This window comes from Bos mutus, chromosome 3, assembly GCF_027580195.1.
Source record: "Bos mutus isolate GX-2022 chromosome 3, NWIPB_WYAK_1.1, whole genome shotgun sequence".
NCBI lineage: Eukaryota > Metazoa > Chordata > Mammalia > Artiodactyla > Bovidae > Bos > Bos mutus.
The window spans coordinates 31948553-31957724 of NC_091619.1; positions in this window are offsets into that span (position 1 = coordinate 31948553).

Genomic DNA, 9172 nt, shown 5'->3' on the forward strand with positions numbered 1-9172 from the left:
TTTCCTTTGTTTCCCCATCTATTTGCCATGAAGTGATGGGACAGGATGCCATGATCTTTTTTTTTTGAATGCTGAGTTTTAAGCTAGCTTTTTCACTCTCCTCTTTCACTCTCAAGAGGCTCTTTAGTTCCTCTTCACTTTCTGCCTTTAGGATGGTGTTGTCTGCATATCTGAGATTATTGATATTTCTCCCAGCAATCTTGATTCTAGCCTGTGCTTCATCCAGCTCTGCATTTTGCATGATGTGTTATGCTTATAAGTTAAATAAGCAGGGTGACAATATACAGCCTTGTTGTACTCCTTTCCCAATTATAAACCAGTTTTTCCATGTCCCATTCTAACTGTTGCTTATTGACCTGCAAGCAGGTTTCTCAGGAGATAGGTAAGGTGGTCTTGTACTTCCATTTCTTTAAGAATTTTCCACTGTTTTTTTGTGATCCACACAGTCAAAGTCATTAGCATAGTCAATGAAGCAGAAGTAGATATTTTTCTGGAATTCCCTTGGTTTCTCCATGATCTAATAAATATTGGCAATTTGATCTCTGGTTCCTCTGCCTTTTCTAAACCCAGCTTGTACATCTGGAAGTTCTCAGTTCATGTACTGCTGAAGCTTATCTTGAAGGATTTTGACATTTTGACATATGTCTGTATTTGGAAGATAATCTCCACAAATAATATAATACATTATTCATCTCCATAAGTACAATCACATTTGAAAAATATTTCCTTAAAAGAAGTATCCAGCTAATAAATATTATCATATTAAAAAAGCAAAGCAAAACAATAGTTGTTCCTTGCAATTAGTGGTTCCTTCTAAACTTTTTTCTCTGTGTGCATATCTATATCTACATACAAGTATATATTATATATGTCTACATATAGAGAGACATATATATGTGTGTGTGTGTGTGTGTGTGTTTTGTCATGCCGCATGGCCTGTGAGATCTTAGTTCCTTGACCAGGGATTGAACCTATACCTCTTGCATCAAAACTCAAAGTCTTAACCACTGGACCACTAGGGAAATCTCTATATTTTTTATTCCTGCTTTTTTTCCATTAATATTATATGGTAAGCATTCTCCATATCCCTCAAAATTCTTTGAAAAGTGTGATTGCTAATGACTGCATAAAATTCCATGGTAACAATTAACATTATGCAACTATTCTCCGTGTATAGAATAATACATTTAAGCTATTTCTGTTTTAAAGATAAAAATATATAATATCATTTATGTTCAAATTATAGGAAATATGAAAGTCAGAGGAGCACATTAGTGACACTTTAGCACTAAAATCAGCAAAACCCAGATTCCAGGAAACTCTGTAGGACAAGTGAACCAGTTTTTTATTTTTTCAGTAAATAAACTACTGGACCGAGAGATCAGGGGAAGGGATCCTGTAGAGTCTTATGGATGAAAAGAGTTTTAAGAGACATATCAACTAATTGCAATGTATAAATGATATTTGGGTCCATATTCAAACTCTAAAAAAAATTAAGAGAGAGAAATTGAAATACTAATACATATTTGATGATATTTGTTGTTGTTTTAGTTGCTAAGTCGTGTCTGACTCTTTTGTGACCTAATGGACTTTGGCTTGCCAGGCTGCTCTGTCCATGGGATTTCCCAGGCAAGAATACTGGAGTGGGTTGCCATGTCCTTCTCAGGGGAATCTTCCCAACCCAAGAATCAAACTGGTTTCTCCTACACAGGCAGACAGATTCTTTACCACTGAGCCACCAGGGAAACCCTTGATGACATTAAGAAATTATTATTTTTTTCAGAAGTGATAAGAGCATTGTAGTTATGTTTCTAAAAAATCCTTACCTTTTAAAGACACAACTGAAAATTTCACATTTTAAAAGATATATTTGGGATTTGCTTCAAAACACTGGGAGGGAGGACAGGGGAATGTATGGAGATACAGATAGGTCAAGATTGGCCACAGTTGTTTAAACTGAGTAATGGGCATCAAGAGATGCATTTTACCATTTCACGCCAGTTAGAATGGCTGCAATCCAAAAGTCTACAAGCAATAAATGCTGGAGAGGGTGTGGAGAAAAGGGAACCCTCTTACACTGTTGGTGGGAATGCAAACTAGTACAGCCACTATGGAGAACAGTGTGGAGATTCCTTAAAAAACTGGAAATAGAACTGCCTTATGACCCAGCAATCCCACTGCTGGGCATACACACTGAGGAAACCAGAACTGAAAGAGACACATGTACCCCAATGTTCATCACAGCACTGTTTATAATAGCCAGGACATAGAAGCAACCTAGATGTCCATCGGCAGATGAATGGATAAGAAAGCTGTGGTACATATACACAATGGAGTATTACTCAGCCATTAAAAAGAATACATTTGAATCAGTTCTAATGAGATGGATGAAACTGGAGCCTATTATACAGAGTGAAGTAAGCCAGAAAGAAAAACACCAATACAGTATACTAACGCATATATATGGAATTTAGAAAGATGGTAACAATAACCCTGTGTACGAGACAGCAAAAGAGACACTGATGTAGAGAACAGTCTTTTGGACTCTGTGGGAGAGGGAGAGGGTGGGATGATTTGGGAGAATGGCATTGAAACATGTGTAATATCATATATGAAACAAGTCGCCAGTCCAGGTTCGATGCACGATACTGGATGCTTGGGGCTGGTGCACTGGGATGACCCAGAGGGATGGTACGGGGAGGGAGGAGGGAGGAGGATTCAGGATGGGGAACACATATATACCTGTGGCGGATTCATGTTGATATAAGGCAAAACCAATACAATATTGTAAAGTTTAAAAAAAAAAAAGATGCATTTTACTGTCTCTTTACTTTGGTATGTGCTTGATATTTTATGTAATTAAAATACAGGAAAAGAAAGGAAAAGGGAGCTGGCATCTCTGATGCCAAGTGCTGAACTTTGCTGTGAAGGAAGAAGCCCTGTACTTGAACAGGACAGACTTCATTTTAGCCCCACCCTTCACACTTACTGATTATGCATCCTTGGGCTGCTTCCCTAACCTCTTTGAGCCTCAGAGCCCTCACTCACAAAACTGATACTATAAAGCCTGCCTCACAGGGTTTTTGTGAAGAAAAACATGGTCTTATCTGGGAAGTGCATGGAAAATTAAGGAACATTGGGTCTTTTATCTTAGGGGCTGAGTAGAGCATGAGGTCAAAGCGCAAGGACAATATGTACCTCTTTCCTTCTCAGGGAGTTAAGGTTCCCCAATTTTTCACTGACAGCTGGAGGGTGAGGCTTTTATAGAAAGTACTTGGGTACACTGTTTTAATTCCCTTGTAGTTTCTTTTATTATGTATTTTTGGTTGTTTTCATAATGGTTGTCCTGGGGAGTACAGTTAGCATCTTAAATTACAACAATCAGTTAAGATTAACACCAGCTTAATTTTGATAGTACCAAAAAGTTTTCTCCTATATAGCTCCATTCTTTCCTGCATTTGTGCTATAATTATCACAAATTACATCTTTTTACATTTTTTACCCACCATCATAGATTTACAACTATTTCTTTGTTCACTCTTAAATCAAATAGGAAAAAAATACATTCAGACTTTTATATTTACCTGTGCTGTTACTTTTACTGATACTCTTAGTTTCTTCATGTGGATTCCAATTACTATCTATTATATTTTTATTTTGGAGAAGGCAATGGCACCCCACTCCAGTACTCTTGCCTGGAAAATCCCATGGACGGAGGAGCCTGTTAGGCTGCAGTCCATGGGGTCGCTAAGAGTCAGACACGACTGAGCGACTTCACTTTCACTTTTCACTTTCATGCATTGGAGAAGGAAATGGCAACCCACTCCAGTGTTCTTGCCTGGAGAAACCCAGGGACAGGGGAGCCTGGTGGGCTGCCGTCTATGGGGTCGCACAGAGTCGGACATGACTGAAGTGACTTAGCATAGCATAGCATATTTTTATTTCAGCCTGAAGAAATCTGTTGATATTTCTTGTAGGTCAGATATACTTCATGACAAACTCTTTCAATTTTTATCTGGGGATATCTTTTTTCTTTTTAAAAATTTTTGTTTATTTTTAATTGAAGGATAATTATAATATTGTGTTAGTTTCTGCCATACATTTACATGGATCAGAGCCATAGGTATATGTACAACCCTTCCTTCGCCTTCAGATTTGAAGAATAGTTTTGCTGTATATAAAATTCTTGGTTGACGGTTTTTCCTTCAGCACTTTGAATATGTCATCTCACTGTCTTCTAGACTTCATGATTTCTTTTTCTTTTTTAGATTATTTTAGGTGATAGGTTAAGTTCTTTATCTGAGATTTTATTGTTTCTTGAGGTAGGCCTATATTGCTATTAGCTATCAACTTCCCTTTTAGAACTGCTTTTCTGCATCCCATAGATTTTGAAAAGTTGTATTTCCATTTTAATTTGTCTCAAAGTATTTTCTGATTTCCTCTTTGATTTATTCACAGACCCATTGGTTTTTTTAGTAGCGTGTTTGTGCTTTTCCAATTTTTTTTCTTCCTGTAATTGATTTCTAGTTTTATATCATTGTGGTCAGAAAAAAATTCTTCAGATAATTTCTGTCCTCTTAAATTTAATGAGACTCATGTTGGGGCCTAACATGATTTCTGATGAAAAATCAGCAGCTAATCTTATTGTGGATTCCTGGTACCATATGAGTCACTTTTTTCTTGCTGCTTTCAAGAGTTTCTGCCTTTTGAAACTTTGCTGAACTTTCTTGGATGAGCAAATGAATGTTTTTCATCAAATTCAGAGAGTTTCAAGCATTATTTCTTCAAATATTCTTTATACTCCTTTGCTTCTATTCTCATTTTTGGACTCCTACTATGCATATGTTGGTATGCTTGTTGATGTCCCCTTGGTCTCTGTTCTTTTTTTCTTCATTCTTTCTGTTACTCAGTCTTGATAATCTCAATGAATTTATCTTCAAATTCACTGATTTTTTTCTTCTTGATATTTAAATCTACTGTTGAGCCCTTGTGGGGAAATTCTCATTTCAGTTATTATAGTTTTCAACTCTAGAATTTCTGATTCCTTTTTTAAATTTCTACATCTTTGTTGATATTCTCTGTTGGGTGAGACATCATTCTTATATTTTCCTTTAGTTCTTTGGACATGGTTTCTTTTAGTCTCTGAACACATTTAAAATACCTTGTACCATATGGGTCACTTCTCAAAGTCTTTGCCTCTTAAGTCCAATGTCTGAGCTTTCTCAGGGATTGTTTATATTGATCGCTTCTTCTCCCTGTATATGGACCAATCTTTCTTGTATTTTCACATACCTTATAATTTTGCTGCTGTTAAAACTTGACATTTAAAATGACATAATGCAACAACTCTGGAAATCAGCTTTCTACCCCCTCCCCAGGATGTTGTTGCTGCTACAGAAAAATACTCTGAACATGACACAGGCCTTGGGCCAAATTCCTTCCAAGCCTGAGGCTCTTCTTTGGGTAAGTAGACTGTCACAGTGGGTTTTTTGCCAGTGGGCATGGAGCTCATTTTAGGAAGATCAACATGGATTGAGCACCCTCAGTGCACTCTGATCATGATGCCTCTTTGAGTCTCTCCAAAGCATCAGATGCAGCAGCAGGGATCTTCCCCCTCCACACTTCAGTCTTTGGCCTGTCTCCCCAGAATCACTAGAGTGTGTTGAATCTGCAGATGTCACATTCAGTAGTTCTTATCCAGCCTGGCCCACACAATCCAAGCCAGGCCTGGATGACCTCCCCTGGATGTCTGGTTGGGTGTGTGAAGAACAAATTTCTAGCCTCTTCATCCAAGAAGGTCATATTAGGCAAAATAAGAATGACGCCAAAGCCTGTTACCAGCTGGAATGATCAGTGCCCAGATGTCACCTGGGCCAATAATTAACCAGGGGCCTGGAAGATGCCCAAAAGGTGGGCAGGAAGAAAACATATGGGTTACAGACGGTCCAAGCCAAAGGAAGACAGTGGGAGGGCTGACAGTCTAGAAGGGCCTTTCCCAGAGGCACAGATGGTGGGCACTTTGCCCAGGAGGGGCCTTCCTCCTTTCTAGTAGATTCAGGGTTAGGAGAAGAGCTGAGAGAGCAGAAGTCTGTCATAGGCACACCCCCTACCCAGTGCCAAACTGAACAGTCCTGAGGGGAAGAAGGCAAGGATGCTAAGGCCCTGGGGACCTTCAACCCCAGGCTGACACAAGCTATCTGTTTGTGCAATAAGCATCTGTTAAATGCCTACTAGGGTGCGATGTGACAAGAGAGTGGACTTGGAAAACACACAGACCTGAATCCAATTCCAGACTCTGCCACTTATCAGCTATTGTCACCTTGGCCAAGTTTTAAGTTTCTCTAAGAAAAAAAAAGAGGATATTCACACTTAGCTCACGAGGTTGTCATGGGGTTGAATGAGTTGCATTTTTATAGAATGCCTCATGCATACTAGGTAGTTGATCAGTGAAAACTGTTCAACCTTGTTTGAAGCACTGAATAAAGGAGAGAAATAGACTATGCCGTGTTTCTTGAAATCCTTCTACGGCTTCCTCTGCCTTAATCATCCTGCAGGCCTGCCAGGATGCTTTCCAGGCTGGCACAGTCCACCTTGCTCCCTCAGCACTCTAGCATACAGGGAGGTAGTTCCTGGTCAGCCCCCTTCCCAGAAACTGGACCAGGAAACCAGGGAACAAAAGTGTTGCTCTGGTAAAGGGTGCCTTCACTGGGGGCTGGGGGGACTTGCCAGGAAATGTGGGCTCTTTCCCCAGGGCTGCCCCGAAGCTGACCTGGGCCTCAGGCTGCCCAGGCACTGCTCACCCCCTAAGAACTTTAGCTCCTCATTCAGGGGGTCATCAGACACCCACCTAGGCCCTGCCCAGACCCCAGTCCTACCGCACCAACCCCTTCCTTGTCATGGCTTGCAGTCTGCATGAGGTTAACCTCAGCTTCTTCCTGGTCGCCTCTGATTCACTTTCCTGGCTCTGGCCGGATAATGGTTTGGGGTTTGGCTGGACACTTCTGCTTGTAAACTCGAAGCCAGAGTTCCTGACCCTGCTGCTAACAGGCACCCGCTGAATCCCTGGGCCATCCCCCACTCTGTTTCCCACCTGTCCTGCCCTTTAGCCAAAAATCCTTGAGCTACAAGGTATCTGAATCTTCACCCTGGCAGGAAGCGCCTGGCTCTGCTGCCTTCTGCTGAATACAACCAGGGTCTGGCAGCATCCTGGGTCCCCAGTGCCTGCCCAGAGAGGGGCTGTGTTTGACCTGGGCACCATGGGACCAGCTGGCAGCGTAGCATCAGAACATGCTTTATCTGAGGGCAGCCTTTGGAGTCCTCAAGGTGCTTTGGGGTTCGTCCCTGCATTTGAGCCTCAGATCAGGTATTTTGTTTTTCATTTGCAAAATCACGTCTGACTCTGTGACCCCATGGACTGTAGCTTACTAGACTGCTCTGTCCATGGGATTCTCCAGGCAAGAATACTGCAGTGGATTGCCATTTCCTTCTCCAGGGGATCTTCCTGACCCAGGGATCACATCCACATCTCCTGCGTTGGCAGGCAGATTCTTTACCACTGAGCCACCCGGGAAGCCCCAAATCAGGTTTATTTGTATTCTTAAATCAGTTCTAAAGTTGAGGAGAAACCTGAGGTTCAAAGAGATTAAATACTTCCCCAAGTTCACACAGTTAGGTAGGAAGAGATCCAAGCCAATGGTCTGAGTTCTTTGGCTCTGAATCTGAAGTTGATAGTGTTCCACAGACATAACTGAAGCAGTGCCTGCAGCACATGAAGCCCAAGAAAGGCCTACTGAGATTTTTGGATATCTCCTGGGGCCTCCGGAAAGGAAAGTGAGAAACATGGGCATTTGTTTGTTTATTTGCTAACTCTGGCTTAAAGGCCTTGAAGTATGCATTTTATCTCCTGCACAGGAATCAGTTAGGGTTTTAACAGCCTCATCTCCAGCAGAAGCTGGGGACACCTGCTGAAAATATCTCCTCTGCTAATGAGTTGTAGTCATTAGAAATACATTCCATTTGGCTAATACCAGGAAAGCCCCTAGAAAAGGTCACCATTAAATCTGGCCAGAATTTACCTTACTATAATTTGTTCATGCATTCAGTATTACCTGTTTGATGCACATTTATTGAGCACCTACTGTGTGCCAGATACTCTCAGGCACTGGGATGCAAGGAAGGATGCAGCACAGTCCCTGCCATAGTCAGTGGCCTGGTGGGACAAATAGGCCCTCAGTCTGTGGGAGCACAGGGGAGGAGGGAATTGAGCCAGGGTGGGCCTCCGGGATTTGGGTCAGGCTGGGAAAGCTTCTCAGAGGAGGTGACTTCTAAGTTGGGACTTGAAGAAAAAAAATATGAATAAGTTTCTTCCAAAATCTTTTCTGAGGCGCTTTGGATAGAAAAGGAAGAGTTAGCTTAAGAGAAATGATGAGAGACAGGGTAGTAGTGGGGACTTGGGACACAGAGAGAGGTAACTGAGTTGCCTGGATACTTGGTTTCTGGGATATTCACTTGGTGCCCATTCTTACCCTAAAACCTTGGTTTCCTAAGTCCGGGGACCCAAGCTTTCATGCAGTGCTGTCCAATATGATTTTGGAGATGATACGAATGCTCTGTTTCTGTGTTATCCAACATGGTAGACTCACGTGGCTATTCAAATTTGAAGTGTGACTAGTACTACAAAAAAACTGAATGTTTGCTTTTATTTCAGTTTAATTAATTTAAACCCAAATAACCATCACATTAGATAGTGAAGCTCTACATGCTTCTGATTCTAAATCACATGTGAATCCCTTGAAATGTCTTGGGAAGCTTCTGAAGCCTGGTGCCTGAGATTCCAGTTTTGTTGATCTAGGATAGGGCTTGGGTACCAGTCTTTTTGGAAACAACCCAAGTGAGTTTCAGGAGAGCCAGGGTTGAGAACCATTGATTCAATACTCTTAGCAGTGGGAGGCGCCCCACCCCTGCCCCACCTTGTTCCAGCCTTGCCCGGGGTGTGTATTTGGGCTCTGCTGGGGCTTCAGTCACTCTGGACCTTCCCAGCACCCCGCTGCCCCTGAAAGGCTGCAACCTTGGTCTCCTCTCCAGAAGGAAGCTCAGGACTTAGGGCCACTCACAAAACTTGCTGGCTCTCTTTCCTTCTGCCTACCTCACCTTGTTCCCAGTCCACAGACAG